The following is a 26,135-nucleotide window of genomic DNA, read 5'->3' on the forward strand; positions in this document are numbered from 1 at the left end:
TCAACTGAATTTTTTTTTTCAAATCCTGAACTAAAATCTTCATTTATTTTTATTGATTTTTAATATAACGAACTAGATATACAAGTATTTTTGCAATTTGATGACTTTGTTTTGCTTTTCATAAATTTAGAATGAGGAATTATTCTGCGGTGCTTTGATTTTTTCTTGATAATGTAATTCCCCAGTCCCTAATGTAGGAACAAAAAATTGCATATGCATGATGAGTATGAAGTAAGTTGGTCTGTCTAGTGAAGTATTCTTCAACCTTTTACAACTACTACTAAATACTTAACGATTTGGTTCATGTGGGAATTTGGGTGTCCGCGTTTTGAACCTAAAGTGAAGTTCGCTTCTGTGTAATGCCTGCTATAGTGCTGCCATATATTTTTCAAACGACCATTTGATCCTTTTTGTCGCACCATGATCATTTTCTGCACACGAGGGGTAATTAGGCCGGGACCTACAATTTATTGCTGATTCCGAAAGGCAGCCTTGTTTTTTTTAATCCTCATCTAGAGGTTGGTGCACTAACTCCTCGATGGGGGGACTTTTTGCAGTAGCAATTTTTTTCTGCGGTTATGTCGCCGTTTCTGCTGTACCCCGGTGTCACGAAAGTTTTCTGACAAGGACGAACCGGTTATCGAACTCGTGACACCTCTAAACTTTCTTTGGTAATTTAGGGTCCTCGCGAAGCGTGTCCGTCACTATGACCACTCGACCTCCACAGCGGCTGCTTGTGAAATTAAGTGAACAATTTCACTGGCCGAATTGAATGGGAGAAATAATTTAAGAGCGTTCGAGGAAAAAATAATGGAAGGAAAATTACGTAAAACCTTCTATTTATTATACTATTTCAAAATCTATTATCATGCATGTGAGAAACGCCTAGGATTTCTCGCATGCATAGCAATCAGCTAGGGTTTCTGCTGCCACCTATCGATTAGCTATTAAAACAGAGCTGTCTGTTATAATTCTTCGAATGATAGTAGTTGTCGGGGTTTTAAACCGTTTGCAGCATAAAATATAAAGCATTCACACCAATTGTGTGCCATAAAAATGAACAATATACGCACTTATACCAAATATTAATTATTTCCATGCTACACACCGGTTTAATTCAACCATCAGTTTTACAACATTTTACAACTGCTGGGACAGGTTTAAATAATTGCAAATTCCTTGAAAATGCGGTACTAATGGGGGAAAAAATTGCTGACCAATTAATGTAAATAAATGAAAGAAATATTCTGAGGACCGTATATAATATATATAAATGAGGCAAACAGTTTGAGAACAGCAAAAAAATAAATGCTAAGAAATAAAATAAATATATAAATAAGAGGAAAATATTCGGACCAGCAAAAACACATAAAGGGAAGAAGTGATTTGCGGACGGGGGGGGGGGGATATGAGAAATCACTTGCCAACCGGTAGAAAAAAAAACAAAAATTATGAACAAGAAATAATTAAGAAATGATATTTTTTCGGCCCGAAATATACTGAGAAATTGAATTTTCTGGATGTTATGCCTAAACTAATATTCGGCATAAATAAACTAAGTTTCGATTCCCGGAGGAGACAAATCGCTTTTATTTCCAAATATTTGTTTCGGCATAACATCCAGGAAATTTCATTTTCTCAAGAGAAATAATTGTTTTTCCCTGAATGAAATGCTTTAACATGAAAACTAATGTGGGGACAGGCTAAAAATACGTTAATAGGAGGAATAATTTGTGGATCGGGGAAAATACATGAATAAGATAAATTATTTGTGGACTGAAAAAATAAAGTACATGAACAGAAAAAATAGTTTGAGTACTGGCAAAAAATACTCAAGCAATATGTAGACGTAGTAAATTTCAGATCTTTCGGGTGTTCCAGGCTGCCGTGTTCCGTGTCCAAGAGTCCTGGAACACGGCATAACCATCCGAAAGGTATGAAATTCATTAAAAACTCCGGCTGTGAAATCCTGACTTCTCTTTTCAATTATGTAGACGGTATTTTGTTTAATAAATCTAAAATTATATGTAGTGGGTAGATGAATTGGACAAAATATTTCGAAGACTGACAGGCCTTCGCACAGACCAGTGGTCGAAGAATACTGTTAATTGCATTCCGCGATGGTGTCAAGTTCTGGGGATGGATATCAAAATGCACGCAGATATTACCCCAATGATATATTATTAGGGATACACCAGTGTTCAGCGTTGCGTGAAAAATTCGCATATTTTTACACAGAGATCGTTTTATGCTAATCGGGAGTGGATTAACATTCACGTGGTTATTCTTAGTTTTTCGAGAAAAAAAATATTACGAATTACGAAGCGCGGTACAAAATACAAAATTAAGGGGCGATGAGTAATGAAATGAAAACAATTGAAAAAAATGACAAATTCATTAATTGTTTCAAAAATTTACATGATTACTTTATTTTTCTACATAATTTACATGTCGTTCCAAACAATTTTGATATCGTGAAACAAGCTTCTTCAAACATTTTGCATAAAATTCGCCGCCTGGGATTTCAGCCAGTTTTGCACTTAGATTTCCAATTTCTCACTTTTCTCAAAACGTGTAGACGCAAGCCAGTTTTTGAGATGTCGGAAGAGATGCCAGTCACTGGGGACGAGATCAGAGCTTTAAGAGGGATGATCAAAACGTGGTTATTGAAAAATCTCCCATCCGAATTTTTGAATTGTTCCCATAGTGCGTGCAGCCGTGTGCGGACGTGCATTATCGTGAAGGAGAACAATTCCTGAGCATGCATTGCCGTCGTCGGTTTTGAATTTCACGGCGCAGTTTAGAAAGGGCTTCACAATGTACTTATGATGTAATGGTTGTTCCAGGTTCCATAAAATCAATTAAAAGCACACCCGTTTGGTCCCAGAATACAGTTGCCGTGATTTTGCTTTGATACTGGATTTGTGTGAATGTTTTCGGTTTAGGTGAACCGGAACGACGCCACTGCATGGGATGTTGTTTCGTCTCAGCATTGACGTATGAAATCCACGTTCTATCACCAGTGACAAACTGGGAACATGATGCTGCTCAAATTTACACAATTGACGGTGAATTTAAGCAACATTATGTACTCTTGCGTTTAGAAATCTAATCACTGATAGAATTTCACAGGGTGGATTTGTTACTACCGCACTCATTTTAACACAATGTCTTGCTAAGGCAGACAACAGCCAAAGACGGCAATACGGCGGTTACATTCCCAGCAAACCAAGTAATGCTGCTACGCATGCGCGAACCAATCGGTATTGCCATTCGTTTTTAATACGTGATCGGCCCTTAATTTTGAACCGCTCCTCGTATGTGTATGGTTCTCGGATATGTTTTGTGAATGTGTCTAGATAAATTTAGATACCCCTAAGAACTCTTGCAAGAGTTCTAGAGAAAATGTCTGAGCTTTTCTCTGCACAGGATAAAATTTGACTTCTTTTTGCGAAATTGCTGATTTTTTCGTTATAAATGATACACAGTTTTTGATATTAATCTGACCATTTTGCAACTGAACAAGCCGAATTATTTCATACTTAAATTGTATAGTTCCCACCCATTTAAGTTTTTTTACCCGATCATGATCGTACGCTTGCATTAAAACAAAATCCTTACTAAGAAAAGCTTTTACTTTTATATATATATATAATTCTCTGTTTCAAGTTCTGATACAGAAATTGACAACGAGATCCAGAAATATTCATTATGGAAAGCTCCAACGATTTTTTAAAATCTATTCAAAGAAATATCGGCGGAACCGATTCCTGAAAACTCAATTAATTACGCGATAGAAACAAGAGGTGAAACGAAGCATCCGTAAAACGAAATCGAAACTGTTTCGTTTACAAATGAACTTTATAATTGCAAATTGATTGCTCACCGTGATCCCCCCCCCCCCCATCACCCAATAGTGAGGAAAATCTTGGTAATCTCCCATTTAAAGTCTCTGTGTGTCAGAAACCACATTGAATTGGATTTGAGATGATGGTAGGTGGAGGTAGTTGTAAAGAAGAGGAGCAGAGCGAGAGAGAGAGAGAGAGGATCTTGTCGATTCCCATGTGCATTCCACCCTAACTTTGGGCTGCTATAAATCCGTATTGGGAAATGTTGCTCCATTGATCAACTTGTCTTTAGAGATGTTGGATGAGGAAGGTTTTCCACTGTGGAGCGACGGGGTGGGGGAGAGAGAGAGAGAAAGAGAGAAATCTTGTATCATGGACAGGTTCCTTCCCACATGTCTTCCACTCCTGCCTGTTTCTCAGTTCACGACAGATTGGAAAATCAGTGAAAGGCATTAGAATAATAAGGTTAAGAGGAAGATATGAAGTGGAGACGAAGTTGAATCCGTGATGGATTTGAAGCTTCGAACCCCATCACATTTCGGAAATTGAACTCTCGAAAATTAACGTGGAATAGAAAGTAAAAAGCGGTTCAATCCGATTTTATATTCTGATATTCTCAAACTCCTTTCTAAGACTTTTGGGATTTCGATTTCTGGTTGTTAGCGTTTAATTATACTGAACTTATCTGGTTAAATTGCAACTTACGAGTTATTTCGTAGACTATCCGTGAGAACGAAAATGCTTGTTTAGTGTATGGAAATTATGCAATAAAATGTATATAAATTGTACAGGGTGCAGGTTGGACAAGAATTCTTGGACATATTTAAAAAATTAAATAACAAATCAACCAAGGACATAAAAATGTGTGATTTGTACTAAAATACTTATCATGGTCCTATGTGGGTGGGTGTATATTTATATACATATACGGTGGGCAAAAAGTCCATAGAAACTTAAAAATCAATAAAATAACCGAAATAAAAAACGGTTTGCAGGGTTAGCATCGCTAGATCACGGAAATTGTTTGACAGGGAAAAAACCTGAAAAACAGAGGATAGGTGGTGCTGGTACGAGCGGTACGGTACCAGGTGTATCGATCCTGTCCATTGAATCTGTCGGAACTGAAAGATGCGATTCGCCGAGAGGTGTCATGTACACATCCGGACCTGCTGCACTCTGCCGTTTCTGGATTTGGGACTCTACTGCAATGTGTTATTCCCTGTGGTGGTGGTCATGTGGGTCACATACTGCTGTGATAAACGATTTGCAGACATTCTGTTCGTTATTTGCGAATATTTTATTTTACAAGGTATGTCAGCGCTACCTATCGGCTAAATAAATGCAATAATAATTATCCGAAAAAAATTAGACACATCAAACGTTTATTCTCATGTCAATAATTAATAATTTCCTAGAAATTCCAATTATACATCACAATTAGATTTCGGTGGTGGTTTCTTTCTTAATTTCACTTCAAAAAATATCCGAATACTATTATTATAATTATTTCCCAAACAAGTAAAAAGTAAAAGTTGTTTGGGAATCAACAAAAAAAAGTAAAAGATTACGAGGAAGTTTTTGGCAAGCACTTAAAGCAACTTCCTAACTATATTAAGACGGATAAAAGCGTTTACGTCACACTAAAAACATAAATTAACTACCATATTCAAATTAGGTAACATTTACAAGTTACTAGCTCCAATTAAATAATGAATATTTCATTACGCCATTTTCTTCGGACTAAGAGTTTATTCGCTTAACTGATCACAATGATGATGATGGTGGTGCTGCACGGTGACATGCGTCACCCGGAAAACTACATTAGAGTGTGGGAGAGAGATGAGAGAAAAATATTGTATAATATATATATATACTCATGTTTCTGCCTTGCAGGCCAACCTTAATTGCTAAAAAGGAGGTAGAATCCACGGTGTGTGGGCGAACTTTTCGCTTTATAATGCGCGTGCAGTGGCGTAAAAGGAAGCAAAATTTAATCTAGCGTGTGTTTTCGGAATCTCTTTTGGTCGTTAAATAAGAGTCTTGTCTTTTAATGTTAATTCATGTGTGGTGAAATATTCATGTTTGAGCGGGACACATGAAACCACGGGAATCGAGATTATAGCTGAGGACGGTTTTGGAATAGTGAATTACTCGTGTATATAAGATATCATTTTCAAGTTAATATTTCATTTACATAAATGAGCGGGGGAATAAATTGGAATGAAGAATACACCGAAGCTTTATTGATATATTCGGTGGGAAGAATAAAGATAATATTTTCCCCTAAGCGTATCATTCTAATGGTAATCACGAGTCTTCATTTTGCTAATGATGTTTGTTAACGAACAGGATGTTGCAGAAAGGTCATGAGTCATGACTTTTACTTTTGAGTAAAGAAATATCTGGCTAATTGCAAGAGTTCAGGTAATTTATGAGCCAAAGGGTTATTATACTATATTACAAATAAAAATTGAATGAAAGTAACAAGTAAAGCCACATTATATCCGTGTTCTTTCGATGATATTTTTCAGTATTTGTAATTTTTATAAATTTTCAATCGTTATGTGAGCTCATTACTATCTAAGAGCATGCTACTATTTACTCTTTCATTATATTTTGAAGACATAGAAAAATATCCATTGAGTCGTATATCAGGATGCTGAATTTTACAATATCAGAAACATTTTCCGGTATTTCATCATTCATTAACTCATCAATGTTGGAAACTTCAAATGAACGTATCAATGTGTTTCCTTCATTCTAAATCATGTGCTTTTAAGGTTTCATTGAAGCAAATAACTTAAAATGATTATAATTCGTGTTTATTGAAATTTTGTGTTCTTTGAATAAATTTAACTTAACAAATTTCTTTATGATTAATTTTTACTTAAAAAAACATTCAAATGTTTATGAAGATTAGCACCATACTAATTGTTAGCAATTCATAGTCACAAATGAAGCTGATTGTTTTAGTACGAATAATTGATAGAATCAATTTGATCAACACGAATCACCATCTATACTTTGGAAAACCAATCCTCAAATAGGCGTTTAGTCATAATAGTTGTCTTTTCTCCGAATTTTTCTGAAAGGAATATGTACCTGATTTGTTTTGAAAATCAAGTGCAATATGAGAATTTATCAGAAAACAATTATAATTGTTCTGAGATAGTTGAATCCTGACCAATGAGGAAAATTCAGAAATTCAAAATTTTATACGGCTCGGAATCAAAAAAATTCGATGGAGATAGTTTCTCAGCCTTTGTAATATAAAGGGAAAGACGGTTTTTTCCCCTCTCCCACCCGAAGAAAAGTTAGATGTGTCCTCCGGGAATAAAACCAAATAAAGTTCCTCTTATATCCCGTTCTTATTCTTAATTACTTTCTATTCTTAATTAATAGTGCAGTAGGCTATTGGTTTCCATTATAAAGAAAGGAAGGTTGCACCTATGGTATATGGGTAGCGCACTTAACCGATGTGCAAAAGGAACCAGGTTCGATTCCTGGAGGGGACAGCAAACTTTTCTTTTTAAGGTTCGTATCAGCATAAAATCCAGGCACCCCCCCCCCCCCCCACTCCGAAAAAAAAACGGAAACTTATTACTATCTGTGTGTATCTTTTTATTATACTGGAAGTAATTTAACCGTATAACGATTGAATGAATATTCACTGACACATCGATGAATGAAGTTCTTCATTCACGATTATCAGGACTTCAAAATGTTTCAAAAATTGAGAAATATCGTTTGCAGTACTGATAGCTGGAAATTTTGTAATTCAGTTGTTACCTGGTGAATTTCTCCGGCGTCACTGACAAAACCGTAAAGTTCGCTGATCGAAGAGGTCGCGAATTTAATTGGCGGTCCTATAAAAATTCAATTTTTTTAAATTTCAACCATCACATCGGAAAATTTCGCTCTTTTTTCTAATATTTTGTATATTTTACTTGAATGTTTTTTTGTTTTTTTTTAAACGAACCACTCAATTTTTTTTTTTACTTTTCGGTATTTATAGAGAATTTAAAGAGAATCCTGTAAACGGGAGGATGTCATATCGATGCTTCTCTTACATCATTGCGGGAGGAAAAAAAAAATTATCAAGTTCAAATTAACCAAAATCATTTCTAATCCTGTCATGAGGGCGTGGAATTTCAAGAATTGATAAATTCTTGCAAATCGTTAATTGTCATATGAAAACATTATAATCAGAGACAAATTCCACTCTAATCATATAAATATGCATTTCATTTATATCAGAAAATTTCCTACCGAAACTATAGTTAATCCAATCAAGCATAGAAATTATCACTTTTATTTTCTAGCATGTCAAAGTATGTAAATTTCAATTCGCAATTTCCGAAGAAATAAAGTAAACACGAAAAATATAAAATTACAAATGTCATAACTGACGCAGAAAGTATTCTAACATTTAATCTATCCGGATGTTGAAAAGTGTTTTTCGATGTTTTAATCTAGAAATTTCCATTTCTAGGAATACAAATATACAGAAAGAAATAAAGAAATGAGGGAAGAAAAAAAAATTGGAACATTAAATAACAATCATCATAAATATTCTATTTTTTTTTTGTCGAATTTTCAATATAACGTTTTCTCGATTTTCCAGCTGTTCTCTTGAATCTTGAATAAGTTTTCGTTTTTTCATTCGATGTTTTTTTTTCATTTAGTATTTCGATTTTTTTTTATTGGTAAATGCGTAATTAATGAGACGATAGATATTTCGATATATATTCGTATATACATGTATAAATGCATGCAACTATAAAATATACATGAGTTCTATTATGCGATGATACTCGATCGATACTCGGAGGATTTTCACATGCAAAATAATTCTCTTCGAAATATATTTTTGTTTGTGTCTTACAGAGAAACAAAAATCAATCTTTGTTTTTTGTATCAATTGCTTCTGCTAATTCTTTTTCAATTTATTCGAACTATTTTGATTCCATACTCATGTGAAAGTTTTGCTTTAGATGGGCCTAATTTACATTAGTATAATTCTTTGTTTGAAAAAAGTTTTTTTTGAAGTCAAACTTTTATTTTTGCTTTGAATGTTTGTTACAAGCTGATTTTAAAAGTGAAGAAAAATGTGTCATTTCTTGATTAATGTTGCTTTCATTTTTCCATGTCTGTATGGCATATTAACACGATGCTTTTTAAAGGTTGAACATGCGCAGTGACCTGTGATCACCGTTATTTTATTTATTTTGTTTTTACATTTTTTCCTGGTTTTAGCAGTTGCCGAAAGTATATTATGACTTTTGAATACAATAACTTTTTCTTTAAATGTAGAAATACGTCAGGTATTGTCTAGTAAAAGGTGCTAATTTTACTCGCCGCATTTTTCCTGTTATTTTCAGAAAAATGCACTACCTAAACTTTTTGAGATGGACTGTATTTGGCCCTGCTACAAGTGAAATTGACACGACGAGTGTTTGAATTTATGAACAGCTCATAAAATACCAATTAAATAATTATCTTGCAACAAAACTATAACGTCCATAACTCAATGTTCTCACTGAGATATCCCACCTCACACAGTAAGATTATAATAAGGTTAGATCATAACAAAGTACTTATACATAAATAAGCGTATAACATAACTTATTGTTATGACTGTAAGTCGGATAAGCTATACAATGAATCATTTTCAAGACCGGGCTTACGGAGTAAATACAATTTTAAACCTTATAATAATAAGAATTCCAAATGGAGTTGAGGGGGGGTAGAGAATACATACATCCATTGTGAACACCATTAAAGCTAAGAGAAAGTGTAAATTTCGAAGTGTTCAGTCGGAATGTTACATAAACACTAAATTTCATTTGTGAGTGCGTGTGTGTGCGCTTCTTCTTGTTCTGAAGCTCAGTACATGATTCCCTCTACTTTCCCTCCTACGACCATTCCCAACAGTGTGGAGAAATCTTTACAAATACTCCAGAGGAAAATGCGATTCGGTGATTTAGTGAATGCTCTGCGCAATGAAAATAAATCTGACGGTCGTGCAGTTGTTAAGCGATGTGCTTTCGCTCCTCCAGTAATCTTAGCATTTAATGTTCTCTACCAGAAGCACTCGTCTTTTATTATTCCTTTTTTTTTGTTATTGTTATTATATTTTATTTATTTATGCGTTCACCCTTCATTCGCGCTCGCCGTACTTGTAGATGTACCCAAACCTACACTTTTCTTCCAGTACGTAGTGAATATTTAAATAGCCTTTTCTGTTAACGGCCATACATATAACACGAAGCCAGATTTTACTGCCTGACTTTGAACGTAAATATTTCAGTGGAAGGAGAGAACTTTACAGAGCGATTGTCGTTCGTAGTGGAATTGTATCATTAGTCACGCACATCAAATAGAGAAATATTATTTCTTCTTTTACGTCGGGTACGTACATGCATACATATATTTAAAGTACAACACTCTTTCCATGTTACAAATGTTATCATTATTATTTTTTGAGATGGAGGGGGGGGGGGAAGAATTAACTTAATTTTATTCGGGAATGTACCGAAATGTTTCTTTTCTTGTTCATTATTTTTTGGTGTTGGTCATTGATTATACGGTGCTAGAATTTATTCTGTCACGTGATACATAAGTACAGATGAAATCCGGGGCTTATTATTCAGTTGGTAATGTATTGTTTCAAAATATATGTCTGATGTATCTCAAACTAAATAGAAAAATATAGTTTATATAAATTATATACCGTGTACTACATTTTTGTCCATGTAATTCTTCTCATTACAAATTATATTACAAAGTATATTGTGATTCTAAAATTAATTTTTCTTCTGTATATTTCGAGGGATACGTATGACTTTTTTGAATGTTATTACCAGTATAATAATAAACATGTAAATAATATATGTGTGAATGAAAATTTTTCACCCACTAAGAATTGTTGAAAATGATCACCCACTGAACATTATTAAAACATTTTTACCCACTAAGAATTGTTGAAAATGTTCAATTGAGCATTGTTGAATTTTTTTTCCATTGAGCATTGTTAAAAACTGCTCACATTAAGCATCTCGATGAAACTTTTCACGCATTAAGCACTGTTGAAAATTCTCACCGAAGCATTGAAAAAATCTTTACCCATTAAGCATTGTTGAAAATTTTTATTAATTAACATTACTCACAGTTTTTATTTTCATTAATTATTGTTAGATACATTTCACCCATTAAGCACTGTTGAAAATTTTCAACCATTAAGTATTGCTGAAATTTCTTATTCAATATCCATCGTGAAAAAATTCTTTCCCGTTTAGCTGTTAGAAACTGTTACTCATCAAGCATGGTTGGGAGATGTCGATGTAACGATAAATCCCTCTCTGAAACGACATTTTTATGTATTTCATTTGTTTTTGTCCGAAGAATATCGTTATATTGAGATTTAACTGCATTTACTTGAATGATATTCGTTTAATAACTAAACGAAGAAAAAAAAACCATCCGATTTTGATAACCGATAAATTGGATTTTGATAATCGTGGTTATAGCGATTGTTAGCAATATTATTTCATATATTACAACCATAAATATCAATGTCTAAATTCATTCGGATCATACAGGGTGGGCAAAAAGCCCATGGAAACTTTAAAAATTCATAAAAACCGGAAAATTAACCGAAATAAAAAACGGTTTGCAGGGTTAGCACCACTAAGTCACGGGAATTTTTTTTGACAGGAAAAAAAAATCAAAATGAGCCAATAGATGGCGCTAGTACGAGCGACTTTGGCGGTGTAATTATGTAAAAGAGACGGTTATGAGAACTTGCGTTCCTAATCCACAATCAGTTCAACGTTGTAAACTGTATATGTGAGCAAGGTTGCTGAGTTCGAAGGATAAAGCTTTGTTGGTGAAAATGTTTTACGTGGACCTGTGGCGGTAGTCATGTGGAGAACACATACTGCTGTAACAAACGATTTGGGGACATTCTGTTCGTTATTGGCGTAACTTTTCTTTGACTCGTGTATGCCAGCGCTACCTATCGGCAGTTTTTGAGTGGGGTTTTTGCTGTCAAAACGATTCTCGTGACCTAGCAATGCTAACCATGCAAACCCTTTTTTATTTCGGGTATTTTCCCAGTTTTTATGAATTTTTGAAGTATCTACGGACTTTTTGCCCACCCTGTACAATAAGAACCTTTATAGACACTACGATGTCCATCTGAATAACGGAAAAAATGTTTTTTAGAAACAATAAAATTTCTCAAATATCCATATTCTAAAGGCTAAGTGATAATGCTGATTTAAATCAGCAGAAAATTTAATTATCCTGTAAATTTTTAAATGCATCAGTACCAAAATGACTGAAGTAATAACCGAAAGCACCAACATTAATGTTCTCTGCGGAGATAATGAACACGCACAATTGTCCAACTTGCAACTAATACATTTGTCCAACATGTCAGACTCCTTAACAAGTCAAACAAGACACATTCACCTGGAAAATTCGATACCCTGCCTGTACATTATATACCCTCGTAGCAGCGGTACGTTCGCATGATGAACCCGAGCGCAGCATGTAAATAGTTCTAGGCGGGTAACAGAACCGTGGTCCCATTTCTAGGTTAATCAAAGTGGGAGAATGCGTCATTTTCACAGGCACCACACCCTCGTGTGCCCTCCATGCAACCAGGCTCTTCGTATTAGAAAAGCGCGGTCGAAGCATTTAATACAGGTCCCGGAGAGGAGGGGGGGGGCGCACTAGAAGGAAATGGAGAGCTAGCTCTCTCACCTTATATCCCCTACCACCGAGTTCCATAAATCGCGCCACGTCCATCCAGCAGCCGAGAACTTGGCACGAATGGGCAGTGTGACAAGCATTAACATCATATTACACTTCATTAAATTCTATCCCCTCTCTATACGGTGGAGATGATATCTACTGCCACGCGCGAGGATGAATTACCAATAGTCCCCCCCCCCCCTTCCTTCCATTCCTTATACGAAAGGAGGCTTTTGTCACCAAAGGCGGAGGAGGACACCACTTCGGCAGCAGCTAAATTAACTGCGTGTGGAGCAAGTCCTTTCTCGAAGCTTGAATTTCTCCTACGGCTCTGATCCACTTTATATATATAATACGTCCACCATCCATAGGAAATATGCGTAAGATAGAGTGAAAGAGGGGGTGGCACAGAGGGACCGCACGCACTTGCCCATTGCGATCATCAGCAAAATTTTCGAGAGTAGTGCTAACGTTGCAGAATGCCGTAACGAACGTATTAGTGAATGTTCATTCCTTTTGGGCATTTGGGGAATGCTAATAGTCGAATCGACAATGGTTTTTAGAGTTACGTAGAACTTGTACCCTCATACAAGACGCGTACAGAACCACCGGCCCATGGGCCAAATGAAGCCGACGAAGAGGTTTCATCTAGCCTGCGAATGTGTCTCGGTGGAAAAGTACACACACAACAAACACTATTAAAGCCTAGGATGATCATTAGGTCTACGTAAACTTCGTATTTACGAAATAACCGCGAAAAATGCGAAATTTGCCAATATTGACGAATAAATACTAAAAATTTGAATTTTTACTATTTTTTCGCCAAAAAATCTCGATAATTTAAACTTTTTCAAATTGGAATGCCGTAATTTTTGCCAGTTCTTGTGAGCGTGCTTGAAAAGAACAACAAAAATCACTTCTTTCCCCCTCTCACATTCTGTTAGATGTTAAGGGGACACAGGACTTTATACAGTCGGTTATACATAGCCCTCAGGTGATTCGAGAAGTGTACGTAACAACCGACGTGCATGATATAAGCGAGGTGTAAACTAGCTTACGTAGCAATAGCATAGTATATGCATTATTGACATTTTCGTGGAAAAAATAAAATTATATACAGCACATAATTGAAATACAGGGTGATCAGCGAATAAGCCCTTATATCAAAATTAAATATCTCTACAACAAAGATCAATAGAATTATGCGGTAAACGGTGAGTTTATTAGCAAAACTGTTAGAATGCTGTACAGAAATTTCGAAAATTTAGTTTTCTTCTTAATTTTTTAAAATTTAAAATTTAAAAAAAAAAAACTGGAGATTTTGGGGTTCCGAAAATCCTCACATACCGCAGCCCATGCAGTAACTTTAGGCGAATGCAGTGGTTTCTCTTCACACAAATGAGGATTTTGGAAACCCCAAAATCTCCAGTTTTTTTTCTTTTTTTAAATTTTAAAAAATTAAAAAAAAACTAAATTTTCGTAATTTCTGTACAACATTCTTACAGTTTTGCTAATAAACGTACCGTTCACCACGTAATTCTATTGATCTTTGTTGTAGAGATATTTAATTTTGAAATAAGGGCTTATTCGCTGATCACCCTGTAAGTATTTTACGGTAATACACGGCCGGTTTTCCTTTTTAATGTGAAATTTTTGATTTGAACTATGTTTTTTTTATTTGAGAGTTGTTTTTTTTTGTGAACGAATGTGAAATTTTTCATTTGGAATTCGTTATTACGAATAATAATTGCGAAATTTACGTATCTCTCTAATGATCATATATTTTCTTCATAAAAATACAAGAAATCGAGATCTGCTCGGGATATCAAAAATCATCACAAAAAATTGTGAAACGTAAGTGATGTTTTGCAATAACATTCAGAGAAATTATCGAATGCAAGTAAAGTTGTTAATTATAGCGAAACAAAAGCAATTACAGCTGAATAGAAAACCTCACAGACTAAAAAAATGTTGGAGGCGTCGTGAAAATAATTTCAATTTTTAATTTCAATTAATTCAATATACGTGTGTGTGTGTGCTATTTATTAATGTTATGTTATTAATGTTTCCCATTAATTTATTCTTTCATATTTAAAGCACAAAATATCAAATTTTTGCCTCAAGATTCTTCACAGAGATTAGGCCTCCAACATTTAAAACTCACGCATAATAGGAACAGGCAAAAATAATATGAAAGAAACAACAAATCTGTAGACAGATGGCAGCACGTCTCAAAATCATAACAGGTTAAAGGATTAGCGATCGACACAGATTGCTTAAAATCCTCAATTTAACCAATCCGTTGCGATCTTCAATCCTTTCACCTGTAATTGCAGTTTACACTGTGTTGGTGAATACGGCCGTCATGTGACCACTTTATTAGAAATTCCCCAGAGAAATGTTTACAAGGTGCGTGTACGGTCAGTAGTAGTCCTTGAGCATATGCATTCCTAAATTATTATTTATCATTAGTTAGTGTATTAGGCAAGGCCGTCTTAAGAGCATTATGGAGCCTCGGACGCAGTGACTTTTTTAGAGATCCCTCCCTTTGCCTGGTTGGAAATGCCTGCCTACACATTTGCATGCTTTCTCTCGAATGTTATCAGATCTCATTTTTAGGCCACCGGGCAGAGACCGGGATGGTTCATGAGACTTCATTGGTATCAGTCGGAATTATGTTGCTGTAAGAGGTGAAGATCAAGGGAAGCGCCTCCCATAGCTTCGAATTAGGACTCCAAGAACCACATTCCCAATTTTTACGTGTCATTAAAAATTTAGTATTTTCTGTTTAGGTTGTGTAACCTCACATAGCGTTGACCCCATCAAAATTTTCTTCGTGGAGGACCAATGCAGTGCGATTTATACGATTATATCGGTATACACGGGAATTTCTGATAGCAAGAAACGATGGATAAGAAAAAACCCTGATGCAAGTACGATGATCATATATATCTCATTTGGTCGAATGGGACATGTCGGAACGGGACACAACTCCGTTTTTCTTCCCAACATAGCAGGTTTCAAAATTTTGATTATTTTTAAAATTATTCTCAGGATCACAAATTACGGCACTTTCCATAATGCACGGTGCGTTCCAAACACCCAGAAGTCTTCTTTCCTGCCGAGGAATTGTGAATGTGGTCTGAACTCTGAAGAAAGGGATTTTGTTTTTACTTTTTTCCCATGCCTTCTCCTAAAGCAAAGCTATTGCGAAAGTAGCGCTACTCGTACATGAATCATAGTGGCTTTTACGGCCCGATTAGGACATTCTAAACTCAAGTACAGAAATTTTTGTCAATATGGGAGCCTTTTGACCACACAGTTCTGAAATTGATAACGATAACTTATCTCAAAAATGACTTTGTGCCATCATTAGTTCAAATTATGAAAAAAAGAAAAAAAAATTTTGACGAAAATAAATTGATAACTTAAGCCGAAGTCCTGATAAAACCATAAATTCATTCTTTTTTGTAAATGTCATGATATTAGTCCGTTCGTACTTAGTGAATGTGGTAACAATTTCCCGCTGATCCGCTATTCTAATAAACGCCATGTATTGCATTATAGGGGGGGGGGAGGATCTGTAAAATCAATTACTGTACTAGAAAAGTAGTTCGTCTTGGGTTGTGCTGCAGCAGCAGCAGCAATGAATGTGATTTTTCACTAACGCATTTTTCTCATGTAGCCCACGAGCATTTATTCAAGTCTCATTCCCCCGAAGATATGTGCAAATTTATAATTGTAAAATTTGACAACAGTGATTATAAACGTATGTTGGGCATCACCACGGGTGGCAAAACTTGGATCCATTAATAAGGTGTACTTACAAAAACACGTGCTCACGCTTGGCTCATTGCAGATAAAGAGCCAAGAAAGTGGGGTACTCATAAAGTGTAGGCCACCAAATGACCGTTTCTTCTTTTTGAGAAACTCGCAATTTATCCTCCTATTCATTGAAAAGAAGGAAATGCGATCAATGCCTTATGTTGCACATCAGTTTGTTCCCCCAGCCATGTTCTTTTTTTTTCTTCTTAAAGGTCCGTCGTAGGAGCCCAAAGACAAAGACTTACCCCCGGGTCTGCTTTATCATAGCAATGCAGGAGCTCACCCTTCGTCAGGAACAACTGTGTTTCTGCAAGAGTCACGTATCCAACTAATGTCACATCCACCCCTCTCCGTAAAGCTCAGGTTTGGCTCAGTGCGACCTCCTTTCCGTTACTGAAAGTGAAGAAATCATTGACGAGCGACCACTTCTATTTCAGAAGGAGTACTCTCAAAGCATATAATGCTCTATTCCAAAGGTTTTCAATCTTTAGCGGAGTGCGGGCCACTTGATTGATTTGAAAACGTGTCACGGGTCACTTTAAGTGACTGATCTGGAAAAGCGCCGCAGGTTGTTTAAGTGATGTTTAAATGTTCCGCGGTCCGCTTGAGTGATCTGGAACTGTGTCGGGGCTCACTTAAGTTTTCCAGAATGTACTAGGTCTTCTTCAGCCACCTGTTCATTGAGACACTGAAATCTATTCATTGAGACATAGCGGCAGGTCATGATCTGGTTAGGAGGGGGGAGGAGGGTCACTTGAGTGATCTGGGAATGTGCCGAAACTCACTTAGGTGATCTATAAATGTTCCGCGGTTCGTTTAATTGCTCTGGAACTGTACTGCGGGCCACTTGAAGGATCTCAAGCTGTGCTGCGAGACATTTAAGTAATCTATAAATGACCCTTGGGTCGCTTTCTCTGGAACTATACCAGCGTGTTCTGTAAATAAGCTTCCGGTCATGAAGTGATCTGTAACCATGCGGCGGGTCACTTAAATGATCTGGGAATGTGCAGCGGGCCACTTAAAGCTATGCCGTGGGTCATTTAGTGATCTAAGCACTTAATGAGGCGTTGGTCGCTAAAGTGCTCTGGAAATATGCCTCAATGTTCTGTAAATGTGATTTTTCCCGCATTTATTTCCTAATAGTCGGCGGGATAACAAAGGTTGAGACCCACTATCCTACGGGATCTATAAATGTGCCGCGGATCGTTTAAGTGCTTTGTATCTGTGCTGCGGTGTTCTGTGAATATGCTACGTGCCAGTCAAGGATATATAAATGTGCGGCGGGTCACTTGATTGATACGTAAATGTGCCGCGAGTGTCTTAAATGATCTAAGACGGGCCACTCACAAGTGATGTGAAATTGAACCGCAAGACACTTAAATGATCTGACAATATTCCACTTGGTTCATTTTTACAGAATTAGGTTTGAGGTCGCGGGTCACATCAGATGATTACGGGACCACATTTGTCCAGCGGGACATGGGTTCAGCACGTGTGCGCTGGTCAGTCCTTCTGCTAGGGGACAGGAAAATGGGCACATTGCTTTGATTATTTATTTACACCGATTTGCAAATCTGCATAGTGCGCTACAAGGCACGAAAGCACAAAATATAGAAATAACGTATTAATTTTAGTATTCCGTAACTTTCAAATACGTCTACGTACAATATTAATTGAGTAGATATTTCAATATTTTAAGGAATTCACCCAATATTCTGTCGGATAACATACATCCGAACAGATTTATTAGAATGGTGGTCCTCATAATCTCGGAAAAGCTTCCTGTATAAGGAAGGACATCGCGGCTAACCTATTCCTTAGCCGCCCTGCCCCCTGCTCATAGATATCTCGGTGACCAATTCCGTTGCTTTCTTAATCCCCGACGGAAGCTACAGATTAGCTGGTCGGAACGACGGTCGCAAGGGTCGCAGGTAATTGCGTGGGAACAAAACGAAAATTACTGGACGCCGAAGTGGTCAGTTGCGGAGAGTAACCTAGTCTCTACGCAATGGGTCGCCGGCAAATTTAATCAAGGAAACACTAAGGGCGTGTGGTACTTACAGAGTACCGTAATTTCCTGAGTGTAATTTCAGTGAATATTATATTATTCGGAATATGTAAGGGTTGTAACTCAATTTTTTGTAGGAAAACAAAATTAATTTTTTATTATTATCTATACGTTATCTGTAAATCTTTTCTGTAATTTTTTTCGAAATATTTATTTCTCTTTCCAATCAAGGAAATAGCTGCGGAGATAATAACGCTATTGCATATATAATACGCATTAAAATCAATACAGATGGTTTTCGACGTATAAAATCCAGATAATCGTACAGAAATAAAATTTAGTTCAAAGTTTTGCTGATAGAGGTTGCTATACCAAAGCAAACCACAGAATACATTTCGCAGAACCGTTCTTCAATTATTTTCGTTTTTGAAACATTCGTAAAGTTTCAGCAGTTACAGGTTCTCTGATTTGCATATTTCCGGTGGGTTGCATTCCCATATTTTCACCCCCTCTATCGACAAAAAATTTAACTAAATTAGAAACTTATTGCTATAAATATAGATGTGATAAGAACTTTGGAAAACAAATTTCAATTTTCAATATTTGACATAAATAATTCCTTGATGAATCGGCTTCACCATTAGTCCCGTAATTCTTCTTTCACGGTTCTTCAGTCCCTTGTGAAATTTCACGTCATTCTACTTGCTATAGGTTATGGGAGCATAACCTTTTTGATACGCGCGCCAGAATGTGTTGGCTTTAGGTGACCACATGTTCCACATTTTAAGGGGCATTCCTGCATCTTTGGCCAATCCAATTTTTTTATTTAAAAAAATGGTGCGTTCTTTCCTTTATTTTCAACTAAGCTTGCCAAAATCTTCCAAATTAAGAATTAAAATAAAATTCACAAAAAACTTGTAAATGATTTTATAGTAATTTTGACTCCATCGTAATTAATTATAGTAATTATATATAGTCACATAAATATATCCATCTCTCATAATTTGTCAAACATTTTTACGTTCTTCTTTTCCTGAATTTTTTACCCATTGGGACTTGCAGTAGTCTTCCATTTCCTGCCATGGTGATACTCCAGTAATATTGACACATTATTTTTATTGTTCTTCACAACTTTTCTTGCATTTTTCTATCTGTAACTGACCCTTGACAGTTTTTGGCTGTAACTGACAACTTTGATTGCTTTTCACAATTTTTTGGGCTCGCATCAGTAACTTGCAATTCTTTTGCGATAATTGGTGATATTACGTAGGGCTATCTATTTCCCGTATTTTAATGAGAAAAACATGGTCGGCCTATTCATTTATGGTGTTGTATCTATTTTGAAATACAGTCGGCCCCCGTATTTGCGGCTTCCATATTCGCGGCTTTTGTTTACTTCATTGAATTTTATTTTTGCAACACTCAGAAATCGTCATTCATGTGTTTTGTTTACAAAATTTGAGTTGTGCATGTTTAGGATGGCTCGCTAATGGCATTACTGTCATCACTAGAGCCGTGACAGCTCCCAAGAGAGAAACAGTTGGATTAGCCTTTGGCGACAATGTGCGCTAAAGGACACAACCATTTCTACAGAGCCAACTGAAGAGACTATAAAAGACATTGTCAGGTTAGCGAAACAGGTGGGTGGAGAAGGGGTCAATGATATGGATACAGAAGGCGAACAACTAATTAATAACAATTCAGAGGTATTGACCGAGGAGGAAATAATGCTGTTAACTGCTCCTGAAACTGAAGCGGTACCAGAGGAAGATCAATATAAAGAATTAGAAGCCAAGTTCACCATTAGTAATGTAGCGGAAGGGCTTCGCATGTTCAAATCAGCAATAGATTGTTTTCATGACATAGATCGATCCCTCTATGGTACGCTCTTCACATGTAGTAAAATTGGTAGAGGAAGCCTTGTCATCACATTCCGACATACTTGATGATATGAAGAAGAAACGGCAAACACAAATCACAATATTCTTTCAGAAAACATCTCTGCAACCTCTCTTACATTCCCTTATACCTCTTCGTTACCCTGCTTTTCTCATGCTGTTCAATAAACGAGATATACAAGAAAAAACTATGATTTCGGTTATTCGCGGATTTCCCGTATTCGCGGTCACCCCCTGGAACGTAACCCCCGCGAATTCGGGGGGGGGGGGCAACTGTATATGACATCCGTATCTATTATGGGCATCTTTTTCTCAGCCACCTCGTTGGGCATTTTGCCTGTTGTGGCGTTGTATTCGTATTTGTATGCATTGATACGTTTTTTTGCATCATTTGCGGGCCGGACGGAAACCCTTAGCAGGTCGCATTTCTCCCACGGGCTAGAGGTTGTGCACCCCTGCTGTAGATGAATTGTGATATTGCCAGTTTGTTTCTGACCATAATGCAGAAAAATAATGACCGCCATCATAAGCCCTTCACGGGGTTGGGAGGGGACAACAATCATGCGAAAGTCCCAACAAATATCTTAAACTCTTTTGAAGTGACATAAAAGTTTTCCAGCGACATGCTTGCGTGAATACTGGTTCACCAAACCGGCACAATAAAATCTAAACTAATCTCAGACACGAGTTCATATTATTTTCCTGAGCACCGGACATTCTATTTGCCATCACAACACGTATAACAATCTCACCTCGAAGGCTTTTTTTGGTAAAAGTAAGAGAAAAGGGAGGAAAAGAAACTTGAGGGGGAATCGATATCGCTTGTAACCGAGACAAGACTGGAATTCTTAATCACCTACTCACCATGGGGTAGCAGGTGTGAAGCCCACTGATGAAAAGAAAAGCAAACTAAATTCGATTCCGTGCCCGTGCAGAATCTACCAAGAAGAAGCTTCTTCTCCTCTCCAGCTAAACCAAAAAAAAATGTCTCTAAAAATCACGTTTTCACTTAAGAATGAGAATCTCTTTAAGAGTAGGAGGACTGAGTAAACTCAGATTTCATATTTTACCCTACGGAATTTTACATTCGAAGAAAATTCGAAACTTACCTTTACGCATGTACAGCAATATCCCGAAGTTACGTGATAGGCGGGACCCAAAATAACTTCTTAAGTCGAATTCGCGTAAGTCGGGCTACGGATTTACGCATACAGGCATTGACTTTGTTAACTCACATCAAAATTTAGTAAAACACCTATTTCCTTTTTAGTACACTGTGGTCCTACTTACTGTGAAACAGTTTGATGGTTCCATAAAATTCAACTTAAATTGTAAATCCAATCTGGTCCTTTAAAATTAATGCTGTATTTCCCTTAATTTTTTGTGTAAATGAAAATCATGCGTTCACTTTGAATGCTTTGATAAGGGAAAGGGTCCGAAATCCGTCCCCTGCCATAAATTCGTCCCCCTGTCTAATTTGCATGCACAAAGCCTTTGCTATCTTGCGAAAGTGCCAATAAACTCATTCAGAGCACTAGAGGGAAATTCATCATATATATTTTTCCTGACTACTTAGATTCATTCTGATTGACGTATGGTCATTGGTTGGCCTTTCTCTAAATGTGGTTAATACTTCTATGTATTATTCATGAAAAAACCTAATATATAAGCATAATAAATTAATAAATATAAGCAATATAAATATAACTAATTATAGCCAGTGCTGTTTAAGCCACTGACATTCAAATATCAACACCAAAACATTCAAAAACACACTCATTTCGGAAATCTGTAGATTCTGACACATTTGAAATAATGAACAGGAATTCAATACAGCACTCCTCAATCTTTCCAAAGCTGCATCTGGCAACAGTATTCCCATCGCCTTCTTCAACGTTATTTCTAAAAAATCTTCAAGCCAACAACAGTTTTCCCCATTCACAAGGTATGTCCGGTGATTTTAGACTAGATTTTTGACAAGATTTTGGAATTCATAATGTATTTTTCGACATTTTTTGTAATCTCTGTAAAATATTCCTTGTGATTTCTGCAGTAACTTTGTTCATATTTTTCTCTCATGCTTCATCTTGCTTATAATCTAAAGGTATTTATATATATTTTTCTAGTATTGTATTCTTCAACATATTTTGTTTTCATTGTCATTTTTTCGTCCAACATGTTTTTTTGAGAATGCAGGCGTCGGGGAACAAGTGTTGGCATTTTTAATGCATTCGGGCATAGCCACCCTTCAGAAACATCTACTATTTTCGACCCATGCATGGGGTTCCCCCCGATGACGACCCACTGCACAGGTTCTATTCCATTCCCATAAAATTCCATCTTGTATTCATTTTTCTTCAAATAATTTCCTTTTGAGTTATTATATATATACGTAACATACATTCTAAAAGAAATACTGACTTCAAAACCAAATGTGTTGAAAAATTAAAAATTAAAATATTTCAAAAGCCAGAGTATAGCGTCCAAGGCAGCTATATACACATAACTAGAAGTTATAAAATTAGAAGAAAATTAAAAAATGCAGTGAAATAAATGGAACAATGAGGAACAATTGGTCGTTCTCAAGAAGCAAAAATGTTTCTGATGATGGTAAACCAAAGAAAGGCATAGGATTACCATCAGGATTTCCTCCGACGTTTGTCGTAAATATTCTTGGCCTGTTGAAGATTTCCAAGAAATGAAATTCAATATTTTCAACGACATCAAAAACAATCTAAGTTTACATCGTTATCGGCCAGAATTTCAGAAAAAATATTTCGGCAAATTTAAAAAAACTTTTTGTAGGCATTAAAAACATTCAAGAAAAATTTGTTATTGCAGTCATTGATAAGGCAGCTAATAACTTTGCGATTATTTGCAAGTTATATTATAAGTACTTGCTGCTCAATGAATATAACAATATTTGCACTTGCAATAAAATAGCAAGACCATTAAAAGGAATAGACAATAGGAATTATGCTTTTCCCAAAAAAATTAAAATTAATAATGTTTTGTCTAGTTTTTCATTATTACCAACTTTTTGAACACACTTTTGTAGAGGTGTTCATTTAATATTGTGCTTCTAATGTATTTTTCGTGTCTTTCTAGTTTTTTTCAATCTTTGTATTTTCTCATATTTGCCTTTTTCGACTTCCAAAGCTTGTTTTTGCAAAAATGTCGGGGGGAACTGATGGTAATTATATGCATTTCTTTGGCTTACCATCATCAGGAACATTTTTGCTTCTTGGAACAATGTGGGGGGGGGGGGTTCCCCCTTGAGAACGACCTCCTCATTGTTCCATTTATTTTATACTGTATTTTTTCATTTCCTTCTAATTATATATATATATAAATATATATATATATATAAAATTAAAAATTTGAGTAATTTTGATTATTTATTTATTTTTTGGGCTAGAAAAAATGAATTTTGTACAATAAGCACTTGCAGCACTATGAAGATGCGTTTCTTGAATGAGTTTTTAAACTATTTTTTAACTCTTAAACTTCTTAAAACGGGTTTTTAAGAAGAATGACTTTTAATTTAACACCGGCAATGCTGCTCCACTTAAGGTATGACATCGTGATCTCTTCTCTGCAAAAATAGCAGATGCCATGAAAACTTTGAAACTCTATTTCTAGATATATAACGGCGAAGTTTTCAACTTCACATACCGTAGCCTAAGGGTGTTCACCGTTTAGGCGCTGCGCGGGCCACTTCATTGGTTTGAAAACGTGTAGCGGGCAACTTTATTAAATGGGGCAACATTGATCTTGAATAACACCGCAGGTGACGGAACTGATTCATAAATTTACCGCAGGCCACCTGAGTGATCTGGAACTTTGCACTTTGCGGCAGGTTACTCGAGTGATCTATGAATATCCCGATAATATGATACCAGTTCCTTAGCTTTTCATAGCCCATGATGAATTTCGAAATTATAGGTGGCTTTGCTGGCCATTAAGTGCAAAGTAGTAATGGTATAAAGTTGATTGGATTCATGATTCATTTATTGTACTATTTCGATTTTCCGTGGTGCCTTAATTATTCATAAACCTTAATAACATGCCTCGGTGTTTCTTTACGAAATAATACGACAAAAATATATATAGACCATTAGTATTGAGTTTTTTCGAGATCAGATTTTCTTCGTTGGCATCAGTAGTTATCAAGGGTGGTTACCGTGTCTCTTATACAGTTGTTCGTCTGTGACTTTGGTTAGATCCTCAAATAGCAATTTTTCCTTCAAAAGCGCCCATCGGCTTGTCTCTCGGTTTTCCACAGGAAGATAAGCACTTGATTTATCTGCAAGTGCCTTCGCAGAGGATGAATGATGACGATTAATGGCGGAAAACTTTATCGATTATAGAGTCTTACTAATCGCTTTTGAAAAATCGTTTCTCTTTCTTGGCCTAACCCGTTTCCTTTGGATATCTTTTTTTTTTTCCCTTCCTCTGAACGTTTGTGAGAAAATTGTTCTAGGTCGTTAGTCAAGAAAATAAGCGAAATAGTTTTTGCTGAATAGGCTATAATAATGAAATACAATTTACATGATGCGCATAAATAATGAAAAAAAAATCAGAATTAAGAAGGTTCTGGACGTGCTAATGCCGAAATGTTTTCTACGTAGGTTCAGCTGAAACAGAAAAAACCAACAAGAACAAAAATATTTGACAGAGTCACTGAAAGTTGGCAGTACTGCATTATTTTGCATCTTGTGTAACGGCACGAAACGTAACAACCAGTTTCAGACACGGGTCAGCTGAGTAAAGGAGAATATTTTGGCGACTGTGTGGTGTGTAATGGATTCGTCCAAGCATGGACATGTGCATTGTAACTAACAATGCACATGCACGTCGTGAATATTCCTCTGCGGAACTTGTTGCGGAATGCGCTGCTGTGTATGAATAGGTAAAATGCGGTGTAATAATATTGCACCTCAGAACCAAAGTTCTAACGTGAAGTTTGGTTCAGAGGAATGCTATTTATGTGTATATTGTTTCCATCTATCCTCCGAATTCGGAAGCGAGCAACTCGACCGGTTTATTCTGTCTGTCGCGTGATTTTCATTATTTTCTTTTCATGTTGTGGGCTTTTAAGCAAGCCTAATTACATTGTGTGATTCAGTTCCGATGAAAAATTATTTCAGTTAGTGAAATCATTTGCTGAATACAAGGAGTTATAAAGAGGATGTTTATACTGCTCCCTATATAACTAGATGTCACCATTTCGAGTTGCTGCTAACGAAGTGGTTAAGTTTCAAACGAAGACATTTTGTGTCACCAAGACGAAAGAAGACAGATTCGTCTTCATTTAATAAAAAGGTCATTTTGACATTCTTACTTCATGCTAGGATAATCTTATATCAAAAACTAAAAAAAAACCTCTACAGTGCGGCGTTTCGAACACACACAAACCCACAAAGAACTTTTTATTTACCGGCCGATCAATCGCATTTGTGGAATGACTTCTAATTCATATAAATCGAATCATGCCACGTTTTTACTTCCTTGAACCTCTCCATCATACACAACTGCTACGTAATTATTCGACAGAAGCGTTTCAGACTGATTGCGTTTTCTATGCTGTTAGTATGAATAGAAAACCCATGCACTGTTGCCACCTCTTTGTCACTATATCAAATATTTAAGTTGTCGCCAGGTTTGTCCATCTTTCGTTTCGAACAACTCGAGTATTTCCTGTTGTAGCTACCTTAAAAAATTAAGATCTATACAATTATGGTAAGAATTGGTGAGTTAGGTCAACTTTTGAGAGCCTCCATTCCCATCGGCTCA

The sequence above is a fragment of the Pholcus phalangioides genome, unplaced genomic scaffold, assembly GCF_987345545.1.
Source record: "Pholcus phalangioides strain wild (caught in Gottingen) unplaced genomic scaffold, Ppha-v1.0 ptg000042l_1, whole genome shotgun sequence".
In the NCBI taxonomy this organism is placed as follows: Eukaryota; Metazoa; Arthropoda; class Arachnida; order Araneae; family Pholcidae; genus Pholcus; species Pholcus phalangioides.